The 22335-nt window shown below is 40.9% G+C and overlaps 1 protein-coding gene and 1 long non-coding RNA gene across 3 annotated transcripts in view; one reads left to right on the top strand and one right to left on the bottom strand.

The window, feature by feature from the left end:
• The window catches only part of LOC142600459 (uncharacterized), a 30174-nt gene extending 9143 nt beyond the window's left edge, over nt 1-21031 (bottom strand). Inside the window, exons 1-2 of the long non-coding RNA XR_012833950.1 lie at nt 20944-21031; nt 14134-14271 (exon numbers count right to left, since the gene is read on the bottom strand). This is a non-coding gene — a long non-coding RNA (uncharacterized LOC142600459). The remainder of the gene's footprint in view (nt 1-14133; nt 14272-20943) is intronic.
• CAP2 (cyclase associated actin cytoskeleton regulatory protein 2) overlaps nt 20157-22335 on the top strand; it is a 70922-nt gene continuing 68743 nt past the window's right edge. For both annotated transcript variants that reach the window (XM_075745068.1, XM_075745069.1), the window contains exon 1: nt 20157-20461. The gene's annotated coding sequence lies outside the window, so the exon portion shown is untranslated. The remainder of the gene's footprint in view (nt 20462-22335) is intronic.

Genomic DNA, 22335 nt, shown 5'->3' with positions numbered 1-22335 from the left:
GGGCCCTGGCTAGTACTCAAGGATCACCTCCTCCAAGCTCAGGATCGATGCATCCCCACAAGAGAAAGTGAGGCAAAAGGGCCCGGAGGCCTGCATGGATGAACAAGGAGCTCCTGGGCAAGCTCAAATGCAAAAAGGAAGCCTACAGAGGCTGGAAGGAAGGGCAGGTAGCCTGGGAGGAATACAGAGAAATTTTCTGAGCAGCCAGGGATCAGGTTAGGAAAGCTAAAGCCCTGATAGAATCAAATCTGGCCACGGACATCAAGGACAACAAGAAAAGTTTCTATAGGTATGTCAGTGATAAAAGGAAGATGAGAGAAAATGTGGGCCCCATCTGGAATGAAATGGGTGAACTGGTTACCCAGGATATGGAGAAGGCTGAGGCAGTCAATGACATTTTTGCCTTAGTCTTCACCAGCAAGTGCTCTAGCCACACTGCCCAAATCATGGAAGGCAAAGGCAGGGATTGGGAGAATGCAGAACCGCCCACTGTAGGAGAAGATCAGGTTCGAGAATATCTAAGGAACCTGAAGGTGCACAAGTCCATGGGACCTGATGCAATGCATCCACAGGTCCTGAAGGAACTGGTGGATGAAGTGGCTAAGCCACTCTCCATCATATTTGAGAAGTACTGGCAGTCCTGTGACGTTCCCACTGACTGGAAAAGGGGAAATATAACCTCCATTTTTAAAAAGGGAAAAAATGAAGACCCAGGGAACTATAGACCAGTCAGTCTCACCTCTGTGCCTAGCGAGATCATGGAGCAGATCCTCCTGGAAACTATGCTAAGCCACATGAAACATAAGGAGGTGATTAGTGACAGCCAACATGGCTTCACTAGGGGCAAATCGTGCCTAACAAATTTGGTGGCCTTCTATGATGGGGTTACAGCATTGGTGGATAAGGGAAGGACAAGTGACGTCATCTACCTGGACTTGTGCAAGGCATTTGACGCTGTCCCGCACAACGTCCTTGTCTCTAAATTGGAGAGACAGGGATTTGATGGAGGGACCACCCAGTGGATAAGGAATTGGCTGGATGGTCGCACTCAAAGAGTTGTGATCAACGGCTGAATGTCCAAGTGGAGACCAGTGACGAGTGGCATTCCTCAGGGGTCGGTACTGGGACTGGCACTGTTCAACATTTTTGTTGGCGACATGGACAGTGGGATCGAGGGCACCCTCAGCAAGTTTGCCAATGACACCAAGCTGTGTGTGCTGAGGTCGACACGCTGGAGGGAAGGGATGCCATCCAGAGAGACCTTGACAGGCTGGAGAGGTGGGCCCGTGTGAACCGCATGAAGTTCAACAAGGCCAAGTGCAAGGTCCTGCACGTGAGTTGAGGCAATCCCAAGCACAACTACAGGCTGGTCAAGGAATGGATTGAAAGCAGCCCTGAGGAGAAGGACTTGGGGGTATTGATTGATGAGAAGCTCAACATGAGCTGGCAGTGTGTGCTTGCAACCCAGAAAGCTAACTGTATCCCAGGCTGCATCAAAAGAAGCATGAACAACAGGTCGAGGGAGGTGATCCTGCCCCTCTACTTGGCTCTTGTGAGACCCCACCTGGAGTACTGCGTCCAGCTCTGGGGGCCTCAGTACAGGAGAGACATGGAGCTGTTGGAGAGAGTCCAGAGGAGGGCCACGAAGCTGATCAGAGGGCTGGAGCACCTCTCCTATGAGGAGGACAGGCTGAGAGAGTTGGGGTTGTTCAGCCTGGAGAAGAGAAGGCTCCAGGGAGACCTTATTGCAGCCTTCCAGTACCTAAAAGGGGCCTACAGGAAAGATGGTGATGGACTGTTTATCAGGGAGTGCAGTGGGACGAGGGATAATGGCTTTAAACTAAAAGACGATAGATTTACATTAGATTTTAGGAAGAAATTCTTTCCTGTGAGGGTGGTGAGGCACTGGAACAGGTTTCCCAGAGAAGCTGTCAATGCCCCATCCCTGGAAGTGTTCAAGGCCAGGTTGGATGAGGCTCTGGGCAACCTGGTCTAGTAGAGTGTGTCCCTGCCCATGGCAGGGGGGCTGGACTAGATGACCTTAATGGTCCCTTCCAAACCATTCTACGATTTTATGACTCTAAACCTTCTAGGTCCTACCCAGAATGAGATTTGGAATTATTAAAATCAATTGCTACCAGTGCATTCTCTTTACACAGAATGGTATTCCACCGAGGGATTTTCACATTCTGAATGATAAAGTCTTGATAAGGTCAGGAAATAGAAAAATAAACAATTAAAACAATGGCTTAAGAGACTATTAACAAGTGAACAGTATTGTTCAGAGATACCTATTTTCTGTGAAGGAAACAACCAAAGCCCAAAAGATTAAGAGGAGGAGGAGGCAGCAGAAAAGGACTCTTTCAGATTCTGTGGAAAAGAGGTCATTTGTGAAAACAAGAGGAACTTATGAAAGCAGAGAAAAAAAAAAAAAGTAATTAATTTACTCATTCAATGGTGTTAGCAGAATTTGCATATCCATCCCTGTTTCAGAGCCTTTGAAATTTTGTTTTTCTCCAGCTGTTTTTCTTATCATTTTGGCATGTTTTTTCATCACACACAGCCACTCAGCTCTCAGACACTCTTGCTCACAGACTGCTGGCATCTTTCAGCTGCTCTCAGGCCTTCCTTTTTAAATCTCCCAGCTGCCTCTCTTACCCCTCATAACATTACCAGCCTACCCATCTTGCGTATTTTTTTAAATTGTTTCCAGCTGCCACATTTGGTGCTCTAGATACTTTCCATTCTCTCCCCCAGAATATGGTATTTTGGAGTGTTTCTGTGGGCTGATGGGATGACAGTTGATTTCCAAAGCCTCTTTCTGCCCTAATAGGAATCTCATCCAAGTCCTTTCAAGATTTTCATGCACCAAACTGAAAATTTCTTTTGGCTATTGGTGAATTCTGGGAAGCTGTGAGGAGGAGCAGAGCATGGTGCTAAATCACCAAGGTGGTAAAAATACAGTGATCCATGATCAGATAATCGAATCTCACCTCTTACTGTTTCATAGATCTCCTGTATCTTGTTCTCAGTTCTCTTAAGCACTGACCAATCTCCCACACTGTGTGCAAAACCTCTGAATTTTAGAAGAAATTTCAGCTAATTTCAGCTTACAATTTGGAATCACTAGCCCAGCAGCATCCCCAATCCTTACATTACTGTTGCAGATGGCAGCCTCTGGAAATGACATCGAAAGGGCTCTAGGTATGTTTAAGAAACATTGGTACATGTGAATCCTTTGACTCTCATGGTCAAGAAAAAAACTTTATATACAGATTCCTCTTAACTGTGGAAGTGACAGTTTAGACACACACCTGGTGGTTATTCTCATTCATTCGTTTGCACTTTAAGAAGTGCTTTCATGTTATGTTGGCTTTGTAAAATTTTGCCCTGCACCCATATGGTTACAGGAAAATCTGATTGCCATCTAATTAAATGTACTCAAAAATAAATTTCAAAGCTATTGACCTTCCTTTTCTCCATATTTTGGCAAAAGTAAAATGAAATCTGGCCCTGTGAGGCACTTAGAAGTTACGGAATCCTAACTGAGTTTTCTACAAGCTCCTTTTTAACAAGGTCACTTGAATAAACACACTTGAAGGTTCAGAAAAGATAATAATTTAAAACCACCAAAGATCTTATCTGCATATCATCATCTAAGTTCCTATTTGATTCACTATGGGATGTTCCTTTTTGTTCAAGACCCTTTTTTTTTTAATCCAGATAGAAGCTTAGATTTAACCACTAGAGAGGCCTGGGTGAAGAACCTTCTGTGCAACAGGTGCCCACTGTCCACAGACGAGCCATGACAAAACATGTTGGCATCCCGCACTTGCTTTGAAACAGGTCAGGAACTCAGAAAATCCATTTATAGATGTCATGCCAGGCTGCAAAACGGAACACATGTTTCGAAGTGCCTGAGAAAGGAACCCTCCTGTAGCAGTGTGGAGGAAGGCTTGTCTGCTCATCCTTTTCTCACTGAAACTCCTGGCACAGGGAGAGGAAAGGACTTCTGCATCTGCCTGCTCATTCTAAAATTGTTAGAAGAAGAACAGAACTGTATCCCGAGGTTTCAAAAGACACCATGAGGAGCTTGCAGTTTGAGTGTAAGAACCAGTTTAGTCACTACAGCGGTCAGGAGAGAAGCAAGCATAGAACTGGCAAGATAAAGTAGAAGAGAGGCTGGGAGAAGGGTTTTAAACAGAATCACAGACATTTTCATACTGACTGAAAACTGTTTCCTTCACAAAGGGTCTAGTGGCCTTCTCTACAGCACAGTGAAATCATTGAAAGCTCTCCAGATACCTTCAGAGAACTTTGGATCAGGTCTTGTGGTCTTGTCTTCAGACTAGACAGTTTTACTGAAGTGCACTAACAGATGTTTTCAAACACTCCTAAAGTCAGGACAGCTGTGGGATCTTTGCAATTGTTACCCAACCTGAGATCAAAAATCCCCAGTTTGGCTTCTGGTGCTTCCAAAAAGCTTTTCTGATAAAAAGAGAAAGAATTTGAAAGTCAGCTCATGAAATAAAGGAGAAGCAAATTCCACAGTTAACTAGGCCATCATCTAGCACATGCAGTTCTCCATACCTGCCAAGCACTATCAATACTCTAAAAAGAACACTATTAATAAGAAATGTTGTTATTTGGAATAGATTAAGCTGGGGTTGCCTAGTTCCAAAGAAATCAAATATGTTGACCATGACACAGCACTCTGAACTTTCCACATGAGATCACCAGATAACTTTGACAGTGAGAAATGAGAACGGGATTATATATTCAGTATACAAAATACAGAATCACTTTCTATATCTAGGGTTGCATCAAGTTAAATGGCAAGAATGAGTTCAAATATTTTCCCTCTTTAAAAAAAAATAAATTAAAAAAAGACAATCAGATATATGACCTCACCTTCCTACAATGAATTAGACAAGCACTATCTGATGATGCCAAACACTATAATTCTCTATCTTGCGTTTTACCAGTGCTGAATACTGTAGTCTGGTGCAAAGCAGAACTTGCTCCTAATCGAGAAAATTGAAAGTAATTTCCACAGGCCTAACTTTACTCTAGGAAAATTAATCTCCCTAGTCTTACTCTGTGGTCGAGCTACATACATGTCTGAATTACTGTTTGAAGGAGCCTCTTTCTGCTGCTTGTAAAAGATGCAAGGTAAAGCTTGCTTCTGTAGATTCTTCACCCAGTTTTATTTTCTTCTGTGTAACAGGTTTTCTGCTGATTTTTTTGGTTTTCAATAGAAATATAAGACAGAGATTGCTTAGTTTTGCCTCTCTGATTAAAACTGAAAAATTCCTGAAGATAGATCATAGAGATGATCATAAAAGCAATATAGCAGCACAATAAATTATGAATGTATTGTATCAACAGCAATGATACTCTGCTGCTAACTCACAGGACAACCACTATCAGCTTGAAAGATACAGCCCTAACTATGATATCAAATATTGTCAGTAAGGACCAATAGTAAGCATAGCCTGTGTTTAGACAGACCATTTGAAACCATTGGAGGGAAATGTTCATGATATAGTTCAACTAGGTTCCATTTCAGAAAAATCAAGATGATTTTGTGAACATTTATATTTGAAATTATCGAAATGCCTATTGTAAAAAGTGGCATCTCCAACAAATAGTTCATTAAAGAAGAAAAGATTGTCTAAGATGAAATGAAAAATGGAAGGAACTGAATCCACTACATTTTTCATTATTTTAAACAAAGTTTTCTCTGGAAAAAATCATTATACCAAAATTCCATAAGTACATAGTCCATTTAAATGTTCTTTTATGAGGGTGAACGGAGGTGCACAAGGACCTCTAAGTGCTTGGAGAGAAGGACTATATTTTTGTTTTGATTAATTTTCAAGTCTCATCTTCCAATAAATCTAGTGTCAGCATCTCATTAACAGAGCTGACACAGTGTGGACACTGTACAATGTTTATATTACATGTGATACATATTTCCACGTAGCTTTTGCAAATGAACACTTGTAACTCTCTAAAAGCCATAGGCTGTAACAGATGTCACAGACTTGAATCTCTATCATCCAACACTAAGGTAGGAAAGAATGGGAAGAATTAACCAAATATAGCAAACAATTTCACATAACTGCATATTGAATTTTATCTCACATATGCTATGGAATACCAAGCATGTATGTAACACATTCATTTTATGCATACAACACATATTTTTTGCATATTGGTTATCTTCTTTTAATCAACGAACTCTTTTAGTGTTGAGACAAAGTTGCCTTTTTTCACTTACACATGCGTAGATGAACACAGTTGTCTAAAAGTCTTTGCTACATAGCCTTTTCCTCAACATTTCTACCGTGGTTTGTTGCACAGTATGTCAGTTCTGTTTGATCACTTTTGCTCGCTGCAGTGTGAATATACGTGCACTCATCTGTGTGTGGATTGAGAGCCAGACGCCATGTGGAATGTAAAAGATGTGCTTGCCAGGTAACTAACACAGGTGTGGTAGCGCAAAGCTGCAAACCCAAATGCCTCAGATGACTGGGTGCAGGAGAGGAGTTTCAAATAAACTCCATGTCAGTAGGCCAGGTTTTATCCTTGTGTAGCTTTCAGTGAGTCTGTCCTGTGACATGTTGTGGCTCTTCTTCAAAAAAAACCCAAAAAACAAACCCCCAAAAAACAACTGCCAGAAAAATAGACATTTTTTTCACATTAAACAGAGAGGAGCAGATTATACGAGTTCTTTCAAAATACTTGAGCTGGAATTATTGCAGTTTTAAAGGCCATTTTTACCTGGCCAGGACAGTGGATCAATACAGAATGCCTGTTTGTTAAACGATTTCTTTTCAGACAAAATAAGGTAGCAGGCTTTTTATGAATGAGTAGTTATAGCAAATCCACAATTTCTGGGTTATTTAAGAAGTTGTGGAAAAGTGTAAGAAGTTGTGGCATATACGCAAAATGGTTGCTAGAAAGTTTCAGTTCTTCATAAAGCTGCTGATCAGGGATCATGCTGTAAAATCCAACATTCCCTCAAATACTGAAACACAGCAATTGTATAAATTCGAGCATTATGTTATGCATCACCACTAGTCTTCCTCCTCTTTTATGGACAGCACCACAAGTGTACTGTCAGTAGAAACAACCCATGGAGACAACCAAATGTTTGCTGCTACAACACACACATGGAGCTGGTAACGGCTAATCCCATTTCATCCTGCACAACACCAGCCAAAACAGCCAGTGGTGCTTCCAGACTTAAAATATCTCTGTGTCCTTTTGATAATACCAAAGGACAAGAGTCCCACAAATTCAGATCTGTCATCCTTTTGAAACAGATGGAACTTGATGGGGAAAGTATCATAAAACACCAAAGAGCCAGTTGTATCCTAAAACTTGATTTGAGTCAAAAGAGCCAAGTGAATCATAAAACAACTAAAGAGCCAACTGACATATAGTCCCTTGCTTTTTGCCATGGATGAGAACAGTCTATCTTTATTCACTACATATATAACTACTGATATACAGGTTTGATGACAAGTTATTCCTTAAGGCACATAACAAATATATTCTAGGCGAATATATTTGTGCTAAGCTGCAACACTGCAGAGCTATCTGAACACAGAACCCACAGCAGTGACAGGTATCACTGGGACTCTCAAGTGCAAATTATTCTTATAAAGCCCAGTGCAAAGTTCTGCCACTAAGCTTTTGATCCACAGGATTTGGTCTGTGACTCACATAGGAATTTGACATATTCATAATTTACTCTGCTGTAAGTACCTTGATTGAGGCTTCTGAGGGTAATAAAAAATTAAGAGAAACATCTTTTACTCGGATCAGTCCATGATTCATCTATCTCTGTCAGTGCAACCTTAGAGCTCCCACTTTCCAATGCCATATCTGTGTCCAGCGTCTGAATTCTATGTCTATTAGGGATTCTATGCAAGCACAACTGGACAATGACCTGACAATATTCAATACAGAAGCCACTGTCGATTAGGATATATTTTTGCTACTGTAGTCACATAAGTAAAGGTTTAAGTCATTAGCAGCATACACATTCCTAGTTTCAGATTATATTTCAGTGAAATAACTGCATGAATGCTGGGTCAGACGTGCAATGGCTATAAATCAGCAGATCTCTGCAGCTTTCCGTACAGGTCTGGAGACCTAGAAGAACTGAGAATCTGACCTGAAACATTTAATAGGTAAAAGTAACTGTTACACATAAGAGTCATCTTCTAAAATATTAACAGAAAATTCACATAATTGTCTCCAAAGATACATTAGCTGATTAATACTACCCAAAGACACAGTTCTTGCCCTAAACAGGTACCCTAATCTAAGATGCAAATGAACAGAAAGGAAACATAAAGGAAAGCAGGGGAAAATGTGATATCAGAGAGGTTAAATACAATAAAATCTTCAGCTTCTGCAGCCTTTTCAGTATTAATGTCTATTTATCTCACAAAGAGAAGTTTGAAGAAAGAGGATGGGAAGAGCACATATTTGTTCTGACCCAAATGTGATCCAGTTAAAACCAAAAAGCCCCAAACCACTGTCAAAGCAAAACTGCCATCCCAAGCCACCCCCGACTGTCAAAACATTTCTATGTCTGTGTTTAAAATAACTGCTAATGGCCTATCCAGATTTCGTACCCCAAAAATGCTCTCCTAAAATAAAGGAAATAAAACCCTGTGCTTAAAAGCTCATTGGCATAGGAGATAATGAGGTGGCACTGATGAGATTATTTTTTAATCCAAAGCTAATTCAAACCATTGGAAGATAATTCCCTAACGTACCAAATAAGTCCCACCTCCCCTCAACTTTGAGAGAACAAAAGAAGAACAAGCATGAAAATGAGAGAGTGAGTTGTACGGAACCAAATCCTATGAATGAATCTAGGAAATCTGCACTAAAATCACAAAAATTTGGAGATAATGTAGAGGGAAACACAGGATGAATTTTAAGCACTTTCAATGCTAAGTTGACTTCCATTGTACTGAAATCACTCTCACTTAGTATGAAACTTCATTCGACACACAAATTGTGCCTGAAACAACAAAAAGCATTAGGCTGGCCAAGTTTCCTACCAGATCTGCGGATAAGACCGCAAAGCTTTAGTCTACAGGGAAAAGCAGTTGACTTGGCAAGTCTGTCTGTGGCATGCTGACCTTTTTTTCAGAAAAGGTCACTGCGGAGTCAGGTTCCTGAACTTCCCAGGGATTCTACTGTTTTAAAGCTAGGGATCCTTTAGACTGTGGCATCATGATAGCCTAAAGCAACATGAATTCATAAGCTTTTTTTTTTTTTTTTAATTCCCACAAAACCTTTTCAGAAGTCTAGGAGCAATCAGGGGTGGTATCAGTCCAGTTCTTGGTGATCAGCGACTGTGACCATTGCTGAAAACCTCAGCAAGAGCACGTAAAACCAGCTGCACTGAAGTGAAAGGCTAATGGTTTCTGGGTTTACATGAGGAGGTCTGATTGTCTGTTGTCTGCTCTGAGCACAATTATGAGATTTTAGCTTACAGTGCTATCAAGCTGGTTCTTTTTGTTCCGTTCAATTCACTTGGAAAGAAAAAGCAGTCAGTGATTTTTTTTTCCCCAATTACTTTTAGTGGAAGAAAAGTGCACTATACACCTTGGACTGCAGGAATCAAGTTCTAAGCCACAGCAGATTATAATAAATTGATTTGCTAAACAAGCAAATAGAACCCTTGGGTTCCACAGAATTTTAAGCAAGAGAATGACAGACTGAAACAGGTTTAACACTAGGTTAAATCTTAAATTAGGTGTGCAAATCCTTTCAGTTTTTCAGGGTGTGGTTCACGCATGGAATGATCAAACCAGTTTTTAAAGAGGTAAAAAAGCCATTAGAGTGACGATTTTAAAGAATCATAGCATAACTCAGATACAGAGCTGTAGATACTATAAATCATCATAACATTATTAATTCCAAAAAGTGATAACTGCTTATGCTGTTGAACTTTGTGATCATTCTTTTGGATGAAATGATTTAAAATTTTCTAAAAAGTGCATTTCTTTTATATAGTTTATATATTTATCTTTGGTTTAATTTTTTAAGTTAAATAATATAAATGGTTTAAATAAGGCAGAAGAAACTTAATGGAAAGATCCTCTTGCTGAAATGCAAAATAATTTCAGAAAAAAAAACAACGTAGGGGGGTGGACTAGATGATCTCAAGAGGTCCCTTCCAACATGAACAATTCTGTGATTCTCTGATAGATATTCATATATATATATAAAATATGTTATATATTACATATCATGTGATATATACCACATATTAACTATATACTACACATTATATAATTATTATACATTGTACATTACATATTCTACATATCATGTAAATAAAAGAAATGTAAAGAAAAGCTAATCTGATTATTTTCTTTAAATAAAGTTACAAACTAAAAGAGTATTAGCAAAGAAAAACAGTAAGAGAGAAAAAAGGATATGTTTATGTTCTTGATCAGATATTTTAATGGCACGGTCTCCAATTCAATGTGTATAACAACAACACAGAAGGAACTATTACGACCAGTAGTACTGGAATTCCTTATACAAAACAGATCACTTGCACGTGTATATACATATACATACACATACACACAACAAACCCGTCCTAATACAATACTGATTAATTTGGACTTATCATTCTGCATGCAATCACACCTTTCCAGCTACTCTGAAGTTCATGAATACTGCATAAAGGGGGCTGGAAGTGCATTCCTAGCATCCAAAGATTTAAAAAAAGAAAGACTGTGATCGCTTTTCAACCGATTATTAACAGCAGGCAGAATCTACTGCTGCTGTACAGAAAGTGAGTAATCATGCCCTGTGCGGGTGGAGCGTGGGAGGTGAAATCCACAGTCAGTGAATGAGGTTGCAGGGCAAGACACACACACACCCACGCAGCAGCTGCTACTGCTGCTGCTTGTCAATAGCCCCAACATCTGAAGGGGACAAGCTTTCTTCAAAGGTGAGCCGATTCAGTTGCGCAAAGGTTTAAGGACATTTTTACTGACATTTTTGCTAATTATTTGCTGAATTACAGCTATCTCCTATTAAATAAAGGTAGTGATTTAGTTTTGACTTCAGCTGGAACAGGAGTGCACCCCTAGGGACTGCCACCTGCTCTTTCAAATCAATGGCTAAACTTGTGCTGACTTCAGTCATACTGGAACAAACAGACCTTTAAACCTGAGGCTCTCCCTCAAACAAAACTGGGCTAAAATCAGCAGGTGTTTTGCACAGAAAGGCTCCTGTATGAACTTCCAATTGCTAAAAACAGCCCCAGGACACATACAGATGCATATTGGCACTGCCCATCTCCTATTTAGTGTCTGTACTGAAATGTGGTTTTGTAAGAGATGTAAACACCTCCGAGGATCTGAGCCTTCGCTCATCATCCTCTTCCTGATGCGAATTAGGAAACAAGAATATATACATGTATTTTTCCTTATACATGAAACTAATTGTTCTAATGCTTGTGCTTTGTTGGCATCCAGCCAACAGTCAGAAATGTGACATAGTAATTTTGAATCTAGGTTTTGGTTGTACTCCTGCAAATGAACACTTCCATTTCAGAAACTGAAGACATTAAAAAGGTTGTGACTAATGTCCTAGAACTGACACCCAAAATTACAACAGGAGAGTGGAAAAAGGTAGTAACAAATATCAAAATAACTAGTAAAAGCACACTAATAATAGTCCCTTCTGTTCTGCTTTTATTAATTGAACACTAAATGACCATACAAGACATACTACTTTTTGGCTGGGGACCTGTATCACACAAAAATCAGGACAACCAATGAACAAACCAACCTCAACCAACTCTCATATGTGGAGCACATCAGGTTCTCTACCAAATTTGTTCACTAACACTAAAAAAAGGGGGTTCAAGGAAGACCTGCTATGAATACTATGAGGATTCCTGGGAAAGCTATACTTCAGAAATATTTCAACTTCTTAAACATTATCACATTAACACTGGTGAACCATAAATACTGATGGATGACTCAGGAAGAGGGGATTATATGTGTTGCTCACCACAACCGATGATGTAGGTCAGCCTGTGGTTCCAAGAAGGTCAATGTAGGGACCCTTTTCTCTTTTGTTTCCCCAAAAGATTTCACTCCATCGTTCCTCTAACACATTTTATTTTCCTTTTATTAAGTGCTACATAAAAGAACTCTCAACAATTCATTCCTTGCTGCTGCTGAAATGCAATTCCTGAGGTCCCCCGAGGTAGCCCCTAACTTTGCTTCTCACTGAAGTACATATACAGGAGGTCACAGAAGCCATAGACAAACCACTCAACCATGCTGAGGCAACCAAACACAGGTAAACAAAACAGATTTGGCTGATTATTACAGCCTGAATGAAGCTAGTGGCTCAAAGAGGCTGTCATTTCAGGATTGGTCAGCTCAGATACACACAACAACCTTTTATATGCTGTGGCATACAGGTTTGACTTTGTAAATACATTTTTCATGACGATACATGACTGTTTTGGTTATTACCATTTAATGTTTTATAAACCCTACAAGATAGACAGCTTTGAAACAACACTGTATAGGAGCTGCAATGTTTGATTCTGTCTCATACTGGGAAAATGAGTTGGAGCTGTTCACAACAAAGATTTGGAGACATCCCAGCTCAGCAGCTGGGCTGCAGAGGCAGATGACCTCCCACAGATCAGAGAAACAAAATGGAGCTGAACATCACTGGGATGATGAAAGGTCTCTCGCTAATTTGACATGTACATCAAATGTGTATCAAGTACTTGTGGGCCACAGATTCTCTATGAAGGTGCTTCCAGGTTCTTTCCTTTCCATCTAAAATATTTATGTTTTAACCTAATAGGATATACAGGAATTTGGATAAAAAGCTCTTTTAGCAACTATTAGTTGGTTGTTTCACAAATATTATGAATTGCATTGTATTTACTGTGGAATTTATAGTGTACTCTAAGCATTTCTGTTTTCCTTCAAATCCTACATATATTGTCAGCCTTATTAGCTCAAGGCTAAATATCAAATCTTCATCATATTTCTCTCTTACGCTCCTTTTTTCATACTCCGTGGTAAATCAGTTAGTTACATTAGTGCAAATCTGTATATAACCAATTGTGTTGTTTCCGAGGTACTGATATAACTGAACTAGAATCTACACTGAAGTTCTTATTTATACTAACACTTTATATCTTTCTAATGTTCATGGTCTAATTCATAAATCAGCCTTAGAGTGTTGTTTTCCCTTCTTTTCCTTTATGAAGATACAAGAATGGCACATTTGATGGGGGATTAAAAGAGAACTCCGAGATGAATTATTCAGGAGAGCAAACAATATTCTTTTCTAAAGAAAATGACAGCTTTTAGAAATACAGTGCAGTATGTACAGAGCCTGTGTAAATATAGGAAAGCAAGAAAATAAGAATGAAATAAATGACTAGTTTTGAAACAAAAACATTATTTCTGGTACGTAAATCACTGGCATACATTTATTCAAGTGAAACATTAATCCAGAAATGTAGGGTGAAGTGCTGACCCTATTAGTCAGTGACACAAACACTCATTGATTTGAGGGGAACCAAGATTTCATCCCATCAGTGTGAAATATTTATAGTTCCTTCTAATCCATTTCAGGTATTACATTTAAATACATTTTGTCCCTTTTCTTTGCTCCTCCTTCCCTTTTTGGGAAAAAAAAAAAAGGAAGATAGGAATATAATCTGGCTACTCTAGTACTTGGCTTGATTTATCCTAAAACTTTTTTTGGCTTTATACTTACAAGGTTCTTATAAAAGAACAAACCCTTCTTTACTCAACAGAGGAAATCTTTCTGCCACAACTGTATAGGAAAAATATGTATTGAGAAGGATAGATTTCAGCAAAGGGGGCCAGTCTTAAAAACCTCTCAGAATACTATGAAATAAAAAGATGCCGCTCCATTTGCTTTGAAAAATATGAAAGGTAGAGTAAATTATTGTGCTAGGCTCTGTGCTGCTGTGCCTGATCAGCTCCTTGTACCTAATCTAGGTAGTCATCATTTGTAAAATAATAATTTAGGCTGACAAAACTGCATATTAATATAAGTAATGTACTGTACCTAGGGATCCTTGCCAGAAGTCTCATTTTGCAGGAGGATATAAAACTGGGATATCCTCACTCTTCAAGTCCTCGGTTGAGGGAGAGGTTGAAGGAGCAGAAGAAAATTCCCACTGCTGTCACCCCTGGCATTCCAGTTCTGTATTGGAAAAGCATAACTCACCTCAGTATCTTGCAAGAACTAAGTAAAAGATTTCAAAGACTCACATTCAAAACTCATGGTCTTTCCTGCTCTATTCTATATTAGGGTACTAAGTGTATTTACAGAAGATATCTGTCAATATCTAAACAGGTCCTTACAGGACGAGCCCAAACATGGTGAATATGGCAAGGTAAAGGTCTTTATTTTTTGCCTGAGTGACTGATCTAACAGAGACTGAATGCTTATCTTGCTTTCCCCTCACCCACCCAGCACAAAGGAGCTTGAAGATGGAGAAGAAAAAAAAAGCTAGGCACAGCATTGGCAGAAGGGGGTAGCAAATGTCACCCAGTAGCTAATTAACTGTTGCGGAAGAACAGAGGAATTCTGTCTCTGAGAGGGTTTTGTTGACTTTCTTGGCCTGCAATGACTGCAATTGGGGTTATGCTACTCATGAACCACGGTGAATAAGGGCACAGTCTAGTCAAATGCTTGGATTAAAACTAAATATATAAATGTCAGAATACACATTGGTTATCTGCCTACATTGCTATTTGATTATATCCTACAAAGTGTTCTCTCTGTAAAAAATTATGTCACTAAGTTATCAATTCATGTGATTTTACCACAAATTTTGCACAATTTGGTGTTTCCCTGAAAGCATAATTTCCTAGAATTGGATGATTGTGTAATTATTTCAAACAAAAATTAAGTTTCTAGCCCAATGGGTTGTACAGTAAACCTGGAATTCATTACTTGACTACACCCCAACATCTCAGAAATAGCAAGAAAAAGAATCTCAAATATCCTCAGCTTTTTAGAAAAAAAAATAATCTTTTCTGTGTTTATGGATTTTTTGTACTTCGGCTGCATCAACTGTCTGGGCTTTCCTACACAACAAGAACATTAACCTCAGGGAATCATTAGTAAGTCATCCCAGGAAAAAGTTTAGAGCTGCAAGGGGCTGAAAAAAAGATTTGCAATCTGGATTTACGAGGCAAAAAAGTAAGCTATGGCAGAACCTCCTCAGCCATAAGCAGAAATGGCTCTTACTGAGCACTAGATGAGGGAGGACTGATGCACTTTATTGATGATGCAGATGCAGCAAGTCTTGACTAGCTCTGATCATGACATTGATGGTGATGAAACAAACATAGCAGCAGGCAACAATGAGAAGAATGTCATCTAGTAAGAGAAAACTGCAACAGCAAGAAAACACAGCTTAAACCACCAGACTTTCATGCCTGACCAATTTGTGCATTCTGAAGGTGACTGGATCTCCTAAGGATGCTGGGACATTTTGAACGAGTCAGAGAAGCTGTGGCATGAAGAAGACCACAAAACATTTTTAGTAGATCTTGACGTTTGGAAGTATTTGGGTACGCTTGCATTTTCCTCAGACACAGCTAGATTACAAAGCACGAACAATGACAAGGTCAAGAGCACAGGCATTTAACCAGGTGCAATTATCCTACTAAGATGTTTCACAGCTCACATCCAGGGCTGGAACGGTGGCCCAGCATCATGGTAAAGCTGTCCTGAAACTCTCTCAAATCAGAACTGTATATTCAACTACTAAGCTGGAAGCAGTATCTTCTTTGTTTAACCTTTGTTTAGTGGCACCGATCCATAACTCGAGGACATTGCTAGCCTTAATGGATCGCCTGCAGCCTAGATTGAAAGAAAGATGAAAACAGAACTAAGCAGCTCAAACGGAAATGTTAACGCTTCTAAAATAGGAAAACTAACATTGACCAACGAGTAAGACTTCGTCATTCTTTTTGACCACTGCTTCCATAGGTTTCATACATAGCGAAAGAGTAGTTCAAGGTGACATGCTAACACTGCACTCGCACACTTGAAAATTTTGCTTTCCTTCCTCTGATTCTCAGGTAAATCATCCTCACTAAAAATTCCTTGCAATTTTCTGCCCATAATTAAATGAAAAACATGAAACTTCATTTGAAATCCATACCAAACCCCAGTAGTTTATAAAACAGGATATTTAGCAAAAATACAACAGAAGCCAGTATCTCATGATAATAAATAGATAGGGCAATATAAAAACTTAGCAGAACTGGGGCCCAAGCCTACAAGATTCACTGAGTAGCTTTCCTAAAAGAACAGCTCCACAGAACTGAATTAAATGGCAAAACTACTAGTAAAAGTCATCACAAAGATTAGTATTTGTGAGATCAGGACATTTTCCCCTTGGATTCAGCAAAGCCGTTAAACATATACTGAATTATAAACAAGTGAATAATTCCATCCCTGTGAGACAAGCTGCTTAAATACAACTGGAATGCCTAAGTGCTCTGCTACACAGGGATGCCATTACTCACATACTTAATGATAAGCACGTGCTTATTATTTAACTTTTTATGTTGCCATGCCTAAAGAGAAGCATACAACTAATTAATGCACAATTATGAAATGAGAGTCCACACCCCCAGAGCTTACTGCATAAAAGAGAAAAGAGCACAGAGAAGAGATAAAAAAGCAGTAGAGTGACATCTGTGAAACTAAATATAATTTGGATCTGCCTTAATCTTATGTTACAGGTGATCAGATTGAATAATGACAGATTCAGCCTTAATTCACACTAGTTTGCAAGAGGAGAAATAGTCCACTTTGCAGAATCTTCCCTTTTTTTCCTGTGTGTTTTTTGACATTTGAGTTGTACAGAATACCCACAAAGTGCTCTTCACAGATCCATTTAGTTAATTAGCTATATGCCGTTTTTCAAATTCTGTAGACTAAACAGCATATTTGGTAAGCAAAAGGCACCTTGACAGGTCCTGAATGCACTCCAATATTATTTAAGCAGATCTAGCTACGAAGATTTTCACATGATATTCCAATTTATTTTCACATCAGTACGTGCTTGTGCAATTTTAATTCATATTAATATTTTCTGCATTGCCCCAGCAAAGACAGACTTCATGAAATCAAGGAAATGAGCAACAATATTTGTGGTTTTCTCCAAACTCACCTAAGAATCATTAGATGCAACTTATACCAATAGGGAAATTTTACAATCATATACATTGAAAGTCCATTTTCAACAATTACTGGGAAGGTAAGCATTAACATTTCCAGGTTTTCTTCAGTGAAATAACATCTATGCAAATAAAAGATGCACCAGAGTATTTTCTTCTAAGTAGGTTACAATGCTGTCATTCTATAGAGATTTTGATAGCCTATCTACAGCCTCTGACATGTACTTTGGGATCCCTGCACAACTTTAGAAATACATTCTTCTATAAAAGGGAATACAATATGCCAGCCTTGGCACATATTGTCTGCAGCAGCAAAGTCAAAAAGTAAAAGGAAAAAAAAAATCATAAAGTTATATCAAATGCCATACACTATGCTCCATGAGCTACTGCATTTTAATGGGGTCACTTCCAGCAACAGGGCTACTACTGCACTTCTTGCATAAGAGGAGCTCCTCATAATTTCAGGAGGACTATAGCATAAATTAGAATTGTAAGGGGTTTTTGAATGTTTTGATCCTGAAGTTGGTGACCCTCTCCCCACTATAAAAAGTACACAAATAAAAACTTTTAATTTTAATGTTGCAATTACTGGCATCAATGTACTTCCTGCATATAAATCTAAGTCAATATATGAATGCATTGTTAGACTGAGGGCAAAGTACTCAGCCCTGAAGTCTGATCTTCCAGTCATTTCTCACTCCGTGTTTCACTTGATGTCAATGCCAAGCGGTCTCAAAACACACACTTTATTGCTGTGCAAGCCCTTTTTTTCCTTGATGGGATGAAACAACAGCATGTAATCTAGTCAATATTTTTGTACATATAACATTTTGCAAAGTCCAAAATTTGCACATCTTTCATTCCCTTCTTCTCTTTAGGGGGCTGTTGCTCAGCCTGAGTTAATAACTACAAAGTTCTTTATGTAATTGCTTTTTAAGATTACCTTCATTTATATAGAAACTGCAAGGCTCTCTTCTCTAATGTTTTCAGGCACTACATCTTACATCTTTGCTTGCCAGTGGGCTTCCTCTGTATTATGAGGTCACTTTACAACGGCTGAATCTCCCTTTTTTCCCTTCTTGCTAAATTTATTACTTCTTGTTGTTCCCTTTACCTTAGTCTTAGCCTTTTAAGTTTGCCAACATTCTCGTAGGGAAGAGAAAAAAGAACTTACTTGTTTTGTGAAGAAAGCATTAGAAGTCGGGAGCAAAGATGTGTCGTAGGGAACTTGTTTTAGACATGTAGGGCATCCTCCAGCTTGGTAGCCTCATAAGACTTTCCATGGAAAGGAAAAGCCCAATGGTTTTTCCCTCTTTTCCACATGCCTGTGATGTAAAAGGAGTGCAATGTGGAGTGCATGACTGTGCTTTTACAGTAAGAGCTTGTAAAACTTTTCATCAGTTAACCACATTGCATTTTTCTCAAATTGACATTCTACAGAAATTCAATTGCATTTATCATCCTAAACTTTCCACTTATCACGTTGACACTGCACAGGTGTTGGGATTTTTTTTCTCTCTGAGTTGTATGGAATATAGACCTTGAGCTTTAATCTAAATGCAGTAGTTTCAGAGTTTCTTAATCCTTTTGGGTTTTCTTTCCAGAAAGAGATCTTCTGGGCCCGTTTCTTGCTTCTGTTAAGCAGTTTCTGTGTTCTGGGCATTTTTGCAATCAGGTCTTCAATTCCATACCACCCTTTTCCCTTTTGGAAAGTCTGGCAAGACTCTCTGGTTTAAAACCTGTGCTGTTCTGTTGATTTCATCTGGCTGTTTATACATGCCAAGGAGAAGTAGTTCTTTTCACTGCATACAGGAAGCTGTAGCACTGATTTTTTGCAATTTCCGATGCCAATTACATTTTCTGGACCAGTGAGTTTGGATCCCAGACAGATCCTTGCAGTCAGCTTGCTTTTGCTTAATATTGGCTTTAGGCATGTGAGGTCTGTGAGCTGCTGTTAACCATGGCATCCTTGTGAAAATATGACTTTCCTCAGTCCCCATTTAACTGCTGCACAATTATGCATGTATGTATGTTCCATATTTTATAGTGTTGTTGTCAAACCATCAGAAATGAATCACAAAGTCTTCTAAAATAAGCTATATATTTGATAGGAAACTGCTACCGATTTTTGCATGACCACATGGTTGACTTGAAAAATATATGTGGTCTTTTTTATTACCACTAACTAATGAATTATTTTTCCATTGAAGAGCAAACTGTTCCTTTAAAGGCTGTGAACTCATGGTCTTCTCCCAAAACTTCCATGCAGAAAGCCAGCTCATTTGATACTTGGGAAGTGAAGCGGATTTCAGGTGGATGATCAGATGCCCCTTGGGACCACGCGGTGATGAGCACTGAATAACTGCAAAATGCATGTGCTCCCATTTGGCCAGGGGTTACGGACTAGCACGAAGCCCACAGAGCCTGACAAACGAGGCTTAGGCACGAGGGTTTGCCTACTGGGAGAGAAGTCCTGATTTCGTGGCCGTACTGAATGAAGGCAGTAACCTCACTGTGAGCCCAGCTGTAGCAGCGGTTGGGCTAGTATAGCTTAGTCTGTCTCGGAGTAGACAATGAACTATCTTGGTGTGCGTGAGGCTGCCCTCAGCCTCCCCTGCTACGCAAGGGGTCTGCCGGTTTCCACACTGGCCCCGCTCTCCTTGCCCACTGTGGGCTGGGCCTGCATGGTGTGCGGTGCTCGGTTCCCACTCACCCGAGCAGTGCCCGATGGGCAAGTGGGGCCACCAGGCCTGCGGCCGTGGGTGCCCCTACCCTGGGTGCCTGCGCTCTCCCCTGCTCCTCCATGATGCTCCACCACTGCCGTTCCCTCTCAGGCGCTGAGCCGCTGCACCGCCGCCGAGATACACCTCTCCCTCTCCCTCCATTTTCACACTCCACCCACTTTTTGCTTTCTTTCTCCATCTCTGCCACCGTCTCTCTCTCTTTCTGGACTTGTCTTTATTTGGCACTCCCGGAAGCTGCTGGGCATTTCTCTCCCTGCCTGCCCGGGCAGCTGATGTGACTGACTGACACCGGCTCCCGCTGAGGAGGAGGAGGAGAAGGAGGAGGAGGAGGAGGGAGAGCAGCGGCGAGGCAAGGCGAGGCGAGGGAGGGGGGGAGCGAGTGACCGGCCACGGATTTTCATTGCAGAGAGGAGGGGAAAAAAAAGGCTACACGGGTCATCAAAACAGGTAACTCAAGAGCAGGCAGCAGCGGGAGGGGCGGGATGCGGGGAGCGGCCCGACACCCCCCCTACCCCCCCCCCCCGCCCCAGCCCCGGGCAGGCTGGGGCGGGCCCGGCCCGGCGCGGCCGGGTCCGTGGGTGCGCTCCCACCGGCGGTGGCGCGGAGGGGCCCGGCCGCGGCGACGGCAGCGGACATCTTGGGGAGGGGGGTAGTGATAAGGAGACATCTTCGGGCTCGGGCCGGGGGCTGCAGGGCGGCGGCGTAATTCGTTGAGCGGGCAGTGTCCTGGGCGCTATCTGGGTCAGGGCCCCGCGGGCGCGGCCGTACTGACGGCCCGTACCCCGGTTTGCCCCTCAACTTCCCTCCCGGCACCTGCGCCGGGTTGCGCACGGCAGGCCTCCCCCTCCCCCTCGGGTGATAAGTGCAAAGAGCCGCGGGGGTGGGAAGTAATCGGAGCCGGGGTGGGGGGGGGAACCCGAGCAAAATACCACAGCAGATGAGGGATCTTCTTTGGGGCTGAACCCGGACCTCCTCTGCCCAAGCCAGCGGTCAGCGCCGGCGGCAGCTGCGACTGAGTTCCGGGGGGTGCTTTCGGCTGTGCCCCAGCTCCCCCCCCCTCCCCGGATCACCGGTAGCCCAGCTTTCCGACAGGTTATTATTAAAAATGCCCTCCGCTTGTTTACGCAGCCCTGACTCTGTCAAGCGATGCCAGTCTTGAACTCTCTTAATCAGCGTTAAGATGATCTAATTTTGAGGGAGGCAGCTGTAGTGCTGGTGGGTAGCGGGGCTCCGAGTCCCTGGTGCCTCCTGCGCTCGGAGCCAGAGGTAGGTAGGTCGGTATGTATGTGGTGGGGGTGACTGAATAGCCTACGGGTGTAGCCCCGAGAAAAGGGTTAAACAGCATCTTAGGGTAAGAGACCTGAAGACGGAATATATACCTTTATATAAAAATATATAAGGGATACTGCAAATACAAGATGATGCTCGGAGAGGACAGGAGAAAGGCAGAAATGAAGAACTGTGAAGCTGAGATGCTGCATTTTGCAATAACTTGACATCTAAAAGATGTGCTCCCCCTGAGATGCAGCCAGCACAAAGCCGAGAACTTGTCATGACCCCACCTAAAAACGTGAAATCTGTCCTTTGCTTCGAGGAATGCCATAGATCTGTATCTTAGCATTACAGGATCAACACTGAGGATTTTTATCAAGTAAAATTCAGATTTCATGACGTGTAGGTGCAGTCTTAAAAACAAAGACCATCTGGGGAAGAAAGCTTGCTTTATATGCATTATCTAAATGTGGCTGTTTTCCAATGATGGAAAATGTTTTCAGAAAAAACCCTACACCAAGGCCAGTCCATTAGGAAATAGTTGGAAGGAGTCTGTTTAGCAGGGGGGCTGGGCAGGATCAGTACTGCAAATTGTTATTAATTTATTTCTAAGCCAGGCAAAAGTGGCAATGGTTCATGGACTACCCTGTTTCATTGTTCTGTGAAACTGTAGTCAGGAAACTAGTCCTACTTCAGAAATGTAACTTTAAAAATTATTTAGAATAGCGAAGTGGTAGATAGAATGAGTTGAAACTCAATACATTACTCTCAAAGCTGGCCTTTTAAGACATTACTGTGAGTCGGATATCCTAATTTTATTAAAATTGTATCCTAGCATTTCCTTTTAATTACTTACTATGCAAATTATAATAAACTTTTTTTCTGATTCTGTATGTTTTCAACACCAGGATTTCATAACACTGATTCTATTTTGAGCAAGTTTGCACAAGAACAAAGGCAACTCACCTTCTGTAGCAAAGCCAGGCACATAAAACAATGCGACCCTGTTAGGTCTTGGGCATAACAAAAATGCGTGTTCTTATGATTCA

This window comes from Balearica regulorum, chromosome 2 (genome assembly GCF_011004875.1).
Source record: "Balearica regulorum gibbericeps isolate bBalReg1 chromosome 2, bBalReg1.pri, whole genome shotgun sequence".
Classification (NCBI taxonomy): domain Eukaryota; kingdom Metazoa; phylum Chordata; class Aves; order Gruiformes; family Gruidae; genus Balearica; species Balearica regulorum.
This window is presented reverse-complemented; position numbering and strand designations above follow the sequence as displayed.